Source organism: Oncorhynchus keta, unplaced genomic scaffold (assembly GCF_023373465.1).
Source record: "Oncorhynchus keta strain PuntledgeMale-10-30-2019 unplaced genomic scaffold, Oket_V2 Un_contig_25757_pilon_pilon, whole genome shotgun sequence".
In the NCBI taxonomy this organism is placed as follows: Eukaryota; Metazoa; Chordata; class Actinopteri; order Salmoniformes; family Salmonidae; genus Oncorhynchus; species Oncorhynchus keta.
Window position 1 is genome coordinate 1,677 of NW_026284608.1, and position 9,755 is coordinate 11,431.

The 9,755-nt window shown below is 47.6% G+C and overlaps 1 long non-coding RNA gene across 1 annotated transcript; it reads left to right on the forward strand.

Annotated features, from left to right (window-relative positions):
* Positions 1-8,468: 8,468 nt before the first annotated feature.
* Positions 8,469-9,755, forward strand: LOC127922458 (uncharacterized). The gene is made up of 4 exons (XR_008111405.1): positions 8,469-8,586; positions 8,660-8,851; positions 9,289-9,432; positions 9,678-9,755. It is a non-coding gene; the product is annotated as an uncharacterized LOC127922458 (long non-coding RNA).

The window sequence follows — 9,755 nt, forward strand, 5'->3', positions numbered from 1 at the left end:
AATTATAGAGGGGGGATGGAGAGGGAGTGGGGGGTCGGGGGCAAAGAGGGAGAGTGAGAGAGAGAAAGAGGGAGGAGGGGTGCAGAGAGGGAGAGTTCTCCCATCTCCACAGAGGAAACTCTGGAGCTCTGTTAGAGTGAACATCCCTGACCAATCACCTCCTGACCAAGGCCCTTTCCCCGGTTGCTTAGTTTGCCCGGGCGGCTGAGCTCTAGGAAGAGTCTTGGTGGTTCCAAACTTCTTCCATTTAAGAATAATGGTGGCCACTGTGTTCTTGGGGACCTTCAATGCTACAGACATGTTTTGGTACCCTTCCCCAGATCTGTACCCCGACACAATCCTGTCTCGGGCTCTCACGGACAATTCCTTCCACCTCATGGCTTGGTTTTTGTTTTGTTTTATTCTGACATTCCCTGTCAACTGTGGGACCTTTACATAGACAAGTTGTCTTTCCCAATGTTATTATTATTAATACCAGAGGGAGGCCTCCATGTTGTAGAAACATCTCAAGGATGATCAATGGAAACAGGATGCACCTGAACTCAATTTAGAGTCTCATGGCAAATACTTATGTAAATTAGGTCTCTGTTTTTAAACCTGTTTTCACTTTGTTATTGATATTATGGTGTATTGTGTGTAGATTGATGAGGATTTTAATTTAATTTAATACATTTTAGAATAAGGCTGTAATGTAACAGAATGTGGGGGGGGAAAGGGAAGGGGTCTGAATACTGTGTATCCCTGCAGTGTCCCAGGCCCAGCTGTGGCACCAGGGTAACGAGCACTTCGGCAGGTCCTGGGGTCCAGGTGACGTGGTGGGCTGTATGGTGGATCTGAGCAGACACACTCATGATGTTCACGCACAACGGAGAGGTGCTCCTCGACCACTCAGGGTCGGAACTGGCCTTCAAGGACTTTGAGGTTTGGGAAGGTCAGTGTGTACAGTCTACACCACCCTATGTGTTAGTCTGTCCTACTGTCTACACCACCCTATGTGTACAGTCTACACCACCTATGTGTTAGTCTGTCTACTGTCTCTGTCCTACTGTCTACACCATGTGTTAGTCTGTTCTACTGTCTACACCTCTATGTGTTAGTCTGTCCTACTGTCTACACCACCCTATGTGTTAGTCTGTCCTACTGTCTACAGTCTGTCCTACTGTCTACACCACCCTATGTGTTAGTCTGTCCTACTGTCTACACCACCCTATGTGTTAGTCTGTCTGCTGTCTACACCACTACACCACCTATGTGTTAGTCTGTCCTACTGTACACCACCTACTACTACACCCTATGTGTTAGTCTGTCCTACTGTCTACACCACCCTATGTGTTAGTCTGTCCTACTGTCTGTGTTAGTCTGTCCTACTGTCTACACCACCCTATGTGTTAGTCTGTCCTACTGTCTACACCACCCTATGTGTTAGTCTGTCCTACTGTCTACACCACCTATGTGTTAGTGTTACTGTCTGTTCTACTGTCTACACCACCCTATGTGTTAAGTCTGTCCTGCTGTCTACACCACCCTATGTGTTAGTCTGTCCTACTGTCTATATGTTACTGTCTACACCACCTATGTGTTAGTCTGTCCTACTGTCCTACACCACCCTATGTGTTAATAGTCTGTCCCACACTGTCACCACACCACCCTGTGTTAGTCTGTCCTACTGTCTACACCACCCTATGTGTTAGTGTTACTGTCTATGTGTTAGTCCTACTGTCTACACCCCACCCTATGTGTTAGTCTGTCCCTGTCTACACCACCCTATGTGTTAGTCTGTCCTACTGTCTACACCACCCTATGTGTTGTGTTACTGTCTACACCACCTGTCTGTCCTACTGTCTACACCACCCTATGTGTTAGTCTGTCCTACTGTCTACACCACCCTATGTGTTAGTCTGTCCTACTGTCTACACCACCCTATGTGTTAGTCTGTCCTACTGTCTACACCACTATGGTACCATGTGTTAGTCTGTCTGTCCTACTGTCTACACCACCCTATGTGTTAGTCTGTCCTACTGTCTACACCACCCTAATATGTCTGTTCCATGTCTATGTGTTGTCTGTCTACTGTCTACACCACCCTATGTGTTAGTCTGTCCTATTGTCTACACCACCCTATGTGTTAGTCTGTCCTACTGTCCTACTGTCTACACCACCCTATGTGTTAGTCCTACTGTCTACACCACCTATGTGTTACTGTCTACACCACCCTATGTGTTAGTCTACTGTCCTACTGTCTACACCACCCTATGTGTTAGTCTGTCCTACTGTCTACACCACCCTATGTGTTAGTCTGTCCTACTGTCTACACCACCCTATGTGTTAGTCTGTCCTACTGTCTACACCACCCTATGTGTTAGTCTGTCTACTGTCTACACCACCCTATGTGTTAGTCTGTCCTACTGTCTACACCACCCTATGTGTTAGTCTGTCCTACTGTCTACACCACCCTATGTGTTAGTCTGTCCTATGTGTTAGTCTGTGTCTACACCACCCTATGTGTTAGTCTGTCCTACTGTCTACACCACCCTATGTGTTAGTCTGTCCTACTGTCTACACCACCCTATGTGTTAGTCTGTCCTACTGTCTACACCACCCTATGTACCATGTTGTCCTACTGTCTACACACCACCCTATGTGTTAGTCTGTCCTAGTCTATGTGTTGTCCTACTGTCTACACCACCCATTCTGTCCTACTGTCTACACCACCCTATGTGTTAGTCTGTCCTACTGTCTACACCACCCTATGTGTTAGTCTGTCCTACTGTCTACCTATGTGTTAGTCTGTCCTGCTGTCTACACACCCTATGGTCTACCATGTCTGTCCTATGTGTTAGTCTGTCCTACTGTCTACACCCACCCTATGGTACCATGTCTGTCCTACTGTACACCACCTATGTGTTGGTCTGTCTGTCCTACTGTCTATCTACACACCCTATGTGTTAGTCTGTCCTACTGTCTACACCACCCTATGTGTTAGTCTGTCCTACTGTCTACACCACCCTATGTGTTAGTCTGTCCTACTGTCTACACCACCCTATGTGTTAGTCTGTCCTACTGTCTACACCACCCTATGTGTTAGTCTGTCCTACTGTCACACCTATGTGTTAGTCTGTCCTACTGGTACACCCTATGTGTTAGTCTGTCCTACTGTCTACACCACCCTATGTGTTAGTCTGTCCTATGGTACCATGTCTGTCCTACTGTCTACACCACCCTATGTGTTAGTCTGTCCTAGTGTCTACTATGTGTTACCACCACCTATGTGTTAATTCTGTCCTAGTCTGTTCTACTGTCTACACCACCCACAATATCTTAGTCTGTCCTACTGTCTACACCCCACCCTATGTGTTAGTCTGTCCTACTGTGCCTAGTCTGTTCTGCTGTCTGCACCACCCTATGTGTTAGTCTGTCCTACTGTCTACACCACCCTATGTGTTAGTGTCTTATGGTACCATGTCTGTCCTACTGTCTACACCACCCTATGTGTTAGTCTGTCCTACTGTCTACACCACCCTATGTGTTAGTCTGTCCTACTGTCTACACCACCCTATGTGTTAGTCTGTCCTGCTGTCTACACCACCCTGTGTTAGTCTGTTCTACTGTCCTATGTGTTAGTCTGTGTCTACACCACCCTATGTGTTAGTCTGTCTGTACACCACCCTAGTCTGTCCTCTACACCACCCTATGTGTTAGTCTGTCCTACTGTACACCCTATGGTTCCATGTCTTGTCCTACTGTCTACACCACCCTATGTGTTAGTCTGTCCTACTGTCTACACCACCCACTGTTCACTGTCTACACCACCCTATGTGTTAGTCTGTCCTACTGTCTACACCACCCTATGTGTTAGTCTGTCCTACTGTCTACACCACCCTATGTGTTAGTCTGTTCTACTGTCTACACCACCCTATGTTTCCATGTCTGTCCTACTGTCTACACCACCCTATGTGTTAGTCTGTCCTACTGTCTACACCACCCTATGTGTTAGTCTGTCCTACTGTCTACACCACCCTATGTGTTAGTCTTGTCCTACTGTCAACCCCTGTCTGTCTGTTGGCTTACTCTCAACATCAACACCATCTATTTGTCAGAAGAGATGTTCTGTCTGGAGAGGAGCTTTCCTGTCACTTTGCTGATGCTGTCTAACCGACTTAAACCAAACGGTTGGCAGTCGCCGAACATCTAGTCACAAACTACTGGACGAGCTCCATTCTCGACCTATCAACGGGACCTAAAATAAAAGACGGTAATATTATTTTTTGCGGAATCGTGACTGAACAAGGATATGGATAATATACTGTACATCTCGTTGCCTTTTCTACACATCATCAAGACCGGTCGGCAGCCTCAGGGAAGGTGGGGGAGACAAGGTGCGCTGTCAACAGCTGGTGCGCGATCTCTAATGTTAAGGAAGTCTCAAGTTTTTTTCTCACCTGAGATAGAATACCTCATGATAAGCTGTAGACACTACTATTTACCAAGAGAGTTCTCATCTACACTGAGTGGACAAAACATTATGAACTCCTGCTCTTTCCATGCCACAGCCTGACCAGGTGAATCCAGGTGAATCCAGGTGAATCCAGGTGAATCCAGGTGAAAGCTATGATCCCTTATTGATGTCACCTGTTAAATCCACTTCAATCAATGTAGATGATATGATCCGATAACATTGAGGAGTTTACCACATCAGTCACCGGCTTCATTAATAAGGGCATCGATGACATCGTCCCCACACTGACCGTACGTACATATCCCAACCAGAAGCCATGGATTACAGGCAACATCCACGCTGAGCTAAAGGGTAGAGCTGCCGGTTTCAAACAGCGGGACACTAAGCCGGACTCTTATAAGAAATCCCGTTACGACTTCCGACGAGCAATCAAACTGGCAAAGTATCAATACAGGACTAATATTGAATCCTACCGTGCCGGCTCTGACCCTCGTCGGATGTGGCAGGGCTTGCAAGCTATCACGGATCACAAAGGGAAACCCAGCCGCGAACTGCCCACTGACGCGAACCTACCAGACAAGCTAAATTCCTTCTATGTCCGCTTCGAGGCAAGCAATACTGAACCATGCATTAGATGACCCGCTGTTCCAGGTGAATGTGTAATCTCGCTCTCCATAGCCGATGTGACTAAGACTTTTAAACATGTTATTAACATTCACAAGACACATTACCAGGATGTGTGCTCAGACCACTGACTAGCTGGCACGTGTCTTCAACCTCTCCCTCACTCAGTCTGTAATACCTACATGTTTCAAGTCCGGGAACAGCTTCTATCCCCAAGTCATAGACTGTTCTCTCTGCAACCACACGACAAGCCGTACCGATGCACCAAGTCCAGGAACAGCTTCTATCCCCAAGTCATAGACTGTTCTCTCTGCAACCACACGACAAGCCGTACCGATGCACCAAGTCCAGGAACAGCTTCTACCCCCAAGTCATAGACTGTTCTCTCTGCAACCACACGACAAGCCGTACCGATGCACCAAGTCCAGGAACAGCTTCTATCCCCAAGTCATAGACTGTTCTCTCTGCAACCACACGACAAGCCGTACCGATGCACCAAGTCCAGGAACAGCTTCTATCGCCAAGTCATAGACTGTTCTCTCTGCAACCACACGACAAGCCGTACCGATGCACCAAGTCCAGGAACAGCTTCTATCCCCAAGTCATAGACTGTTCTCTCTGCAACCACACGACAAGCCGTACCGATGCACCAAGTCCAGGAACAGCTTCTATCCCCAAGTCATAGACTGTTCTCTCTGCAACCACACGACAAGCCGTACCGATGCACCAAGTCCGGGAACAGCTTCTATCCCCAAGTCATAGACTGTTCTCTCTGCAACCACACGACAAGCCGTACCGATGCACCAAGTCCTGAACAGCTTCTACTCCCGAGCCATAGACTGTTCTCTCTGCAACCACACGACAAGCCGTACCGATGCACCAAGTCCTGAACAGCTTCTACTCCCGAGCCATAGACTGTTCTCTCTGCAACCACACGACAAGCCGTACCGATGCACCAAGTCCTGAACAGCTTCTATCCCCAAGTCATAGACTGTTCTCTCTGCAACCACACGACAAGCCGTACCGATGCACCAAGTCCTGAACAGCTTCTATCCCCAAGTCATAGACTGTTCTCTCTGCAACCACACGACAAGCCGTACCGATGCACCAAGTCCAGGAACAGCTTCTATCCCCAAGTCATAGACTGTTCTCTCTGCAACCACACGACAAGCCGTACCGATGCACCAAGTCCTGAACAGCTTCTATCCCCAAGTCATAGACTGTTCTCTCTGCAACCACACGACAAGCCGTACCGATGCACCAAGTCCTGAACAGCTTCTACTCCCGAGCCATAGCATTGCTAAATAGTTAGTCCGGGTAGCTATTGGTTAACTATTTAACGATCTGCATGGACCCTTTTTGTACTTGTCTTTTGAGTCGTTACACATGCTGCTGTTACTGTCTATTATCTACCCTGTTGCCTAGTCACTTTACCCATAACTATATGTACATTATCTACCTCAATTACCTCATACCCCTGCACATCCACTCAGTACTGGAACCCTGTGTATATAGCCATGTTATTACCTCGTACCCCTGCACATCCACTCAGTACTGGTACCCTGTATATATAGCCATGTTATTACCTCATACCCCTGCACATCCACTCAGTACTGGTACCCTGTGTATATAGCCATGTTATTACCTCGTACCCTGCACATCCACTCAGTACTGGTACCCTGTGTATATAGCCAAGTTATTACCTCGTACCCCTGCACATCCACTCAGTACTGGTACCCTGTGTATATAGCCATGTTATTACCTCATACCCCTGCACATCCACTCAGTACTGGTACCCCCTGTATATAGCCATGTTATTACCTCATACCCCTGCACATCCACTCAGTACTGGTACCCTGTGTATATAGCCAAGTTATTACCTGGTACCCTGTATATATAGCCATGTTATTACCTCATACCCCTGCACATCCACTCAGTACTGGTACCCCCTGTATATAGCCATGTTATTACCTCATGCCCCTGCACATCCACTCAGTACTGGTACCCTGTGTATATAGCCATGTTATTACCTGGTACCCTGTGTATATAGACATGTTATTACCTCATACCCCTGCACATCCACTCAGTACTGGTACCCTGTGTATATAGCCATGTTATTACCTGGTACCCTGTGTATATAGCCATGTTATTACCTCATACCCCTGCTCATCCACTCAGTACTGGTACCCTGTGTATATAGCCATGTTATTACCTCATACCCCTGCACATCCACTCAGTCCTGGTACCCTGTGTATATAGCCATGTTATTACAAGGTACCTCCTGTATATAGCCATGTTATTACCTGGTACTCCCTGTATATAGCCATGTTATTACCTGGTACCCCCTGTATATAGCCATGTTATTACCTGGTACCCCTGTATATAGCCATGTTATTACCTGGTACTCCCTGTATATAGCCATGTTATTACCTGGTACTTCCTGTATATAGCCATGTTATTACCTGGTACTTCCTGTATATAGCCATGTTATTACCTGGTACTCCCTGTATATAACCATGTTATTGCCTGGTACTTCCTGTATATAGCCATGTTATTACCTGGTACTCCCTGTATATAGCCATGTTATTACCTGGTACCCCCTGTATATAGCCATGTTATTACTCAGCAGGCGGAGTGTCCAGAACACATTGATGTTGTTACCTACTGGTTAGGATTAGATAAGAACCGTTCTGGCTCCTTCCCAAAGGGCTGTGGCTTGGTCAAAGCTTACGTTCTTCTAATGGTTAACATAGCAATGTCCTCTCTGTCCTCTCTGCAGGTTTCATCCCGGTGTGCAGCCTGGGTGTTTGCCAGGTTGGGAGGATGAACTTTGGTAAGGACGTGAGCACGCTGAAGTACTTCACCATCTGTGGTCTTCAGGAAGGCTACGAGCCCTTCGGCGTCAACATGAACAGAGACCTCACCATGTGGCTCAGCAAGAGACTGTCTCAGTTCATCCCCGTACCTCCGCAGCATGAACACATTGAGGTGAGGGTCCAGTCGCTATCCTGTTTAGCCATGTTGCCTTACAAAACACGTTCTGTTGACAAGACTGTCCTTGAACCTTGACCCTGCTCCCCCTGGTGTCATTGTGTGTAGAGTTTGATAAGTGAACCTCTGTTTATAAGCCTCTTTTTATATGTGTTGCTGACCACCTGAACAAGGCAGTTTAACCCCCGCTGTTCCCCAGTAGGCCGTCATTGAAAATAAGAATTTGTTCTTAACTGACTTGCCTAGTTTTAAATAAAGGTAAAATAGTATATAGTTTTTTTGTAACAATCTATGTTGGTAACCTACACTGAGGACTGAGAAGAGTCACTGCACCACTCTTCAGAACAGCCTCGATTCGTCGGGTCATGGACTCTACAAGGCGTTCCACAGGGGATGCTGGCCCATGTTGACTCTACAAGGTGTTGAAAGTGTTCCACAGGGATGCTGGTCCATGTTGACTCTACAAGGTGTTGAAAGCGTTCCACAGGGATGCTGGCCCATGTTGACTCTACAAGGTGTTGAAAGTGTTCCACAGGGATGCTGGTCCATGTTGACTCCAGGGATGCTGGTCCATGTTGACTCTACAAGGTGTCGAAAGCGTTCCACAGGGATGCTGGCCCATGTTGACTCTACAAGGTGTTGAAAGCGTTCCACAGGGATACTGGCCCATGTTGACTCTACAAGGTGTCTAAAGCGTTCCACAGGGATGCTGGCCCATGTTGACTCTACAAGGTGTTGAAAGCGTTCCACAGGGATGCTGGTCCATGTTGACTCTACAAGGTGTTGAAAGCGTTCCACAGGGATACTGGCCCATGTTGACTCTACAAGGTGTTGAAAGCGTTCCACAGGGATGCTGGCCCATGTTGACTCTACAAGGTGTCGAAAGCTGTTCCCACAGGGATGCTGGCCCATGTTGACTCCTACAAGGTGTTGAAAGCGCTCCACAGGGATGCTGGTCCATGTTGACTCTACAAGGTGTTGAAAGCGTTCCACAGGGATGCTGGCCCATGTTGACTCTACGAGGTGTTGAAAGCCTTCCACAGGGATGCTGGCCCATGTTGACTCTACAAGGTGTTGGAAGCGTTCCACAGGGATACTGGCCCATGTTGACTCTACAAGGTGTCTAAAGCGTTCCACAGGGATGCTGGCCCATGTTGACTCTTACAAGGTGTTGAAAGCGTTCCACAGGGGATGCTGGTCCATGTTGACTCTACAAGGTGTTGAAAGCGTTCCACAGGGATGCTGGCCCATGTTGACTCTACAAGGTGTTGAAAGCGTTCCACAGGGATGCTGGCCCATGTTGACTCTACAAGGTGTCGAAAGCGTTCCACAGGGATGCTGGCCCATGTTGACTCTACAAGGTGTTGAAGCGTTCCACAGGGATGCTGGCCCATGTTGACTCTACAAGGTGTCTGAAAGAGTGACACAGGGGATGCTGGCCCATGGTGACTCTACAAGGTGTTGAAAGCGTTCCACTAGGGGATGCTGGTCCCATGTTGACTCTACAAGGTATTGAAAGCATTCCACAGGGATGCTGGCCCATGTTGACTCTACAAGGTGTTGAAAGCGTTCCACAGGGGATGCTGGTCCATGTTGACTCTACAAGGTGTTGAAAGCGTTCCACAGGGATGCTGGCCCATGTTGACTCTACAAGGTGTCGAAAGCGTTCCACAGGGATGCTGGC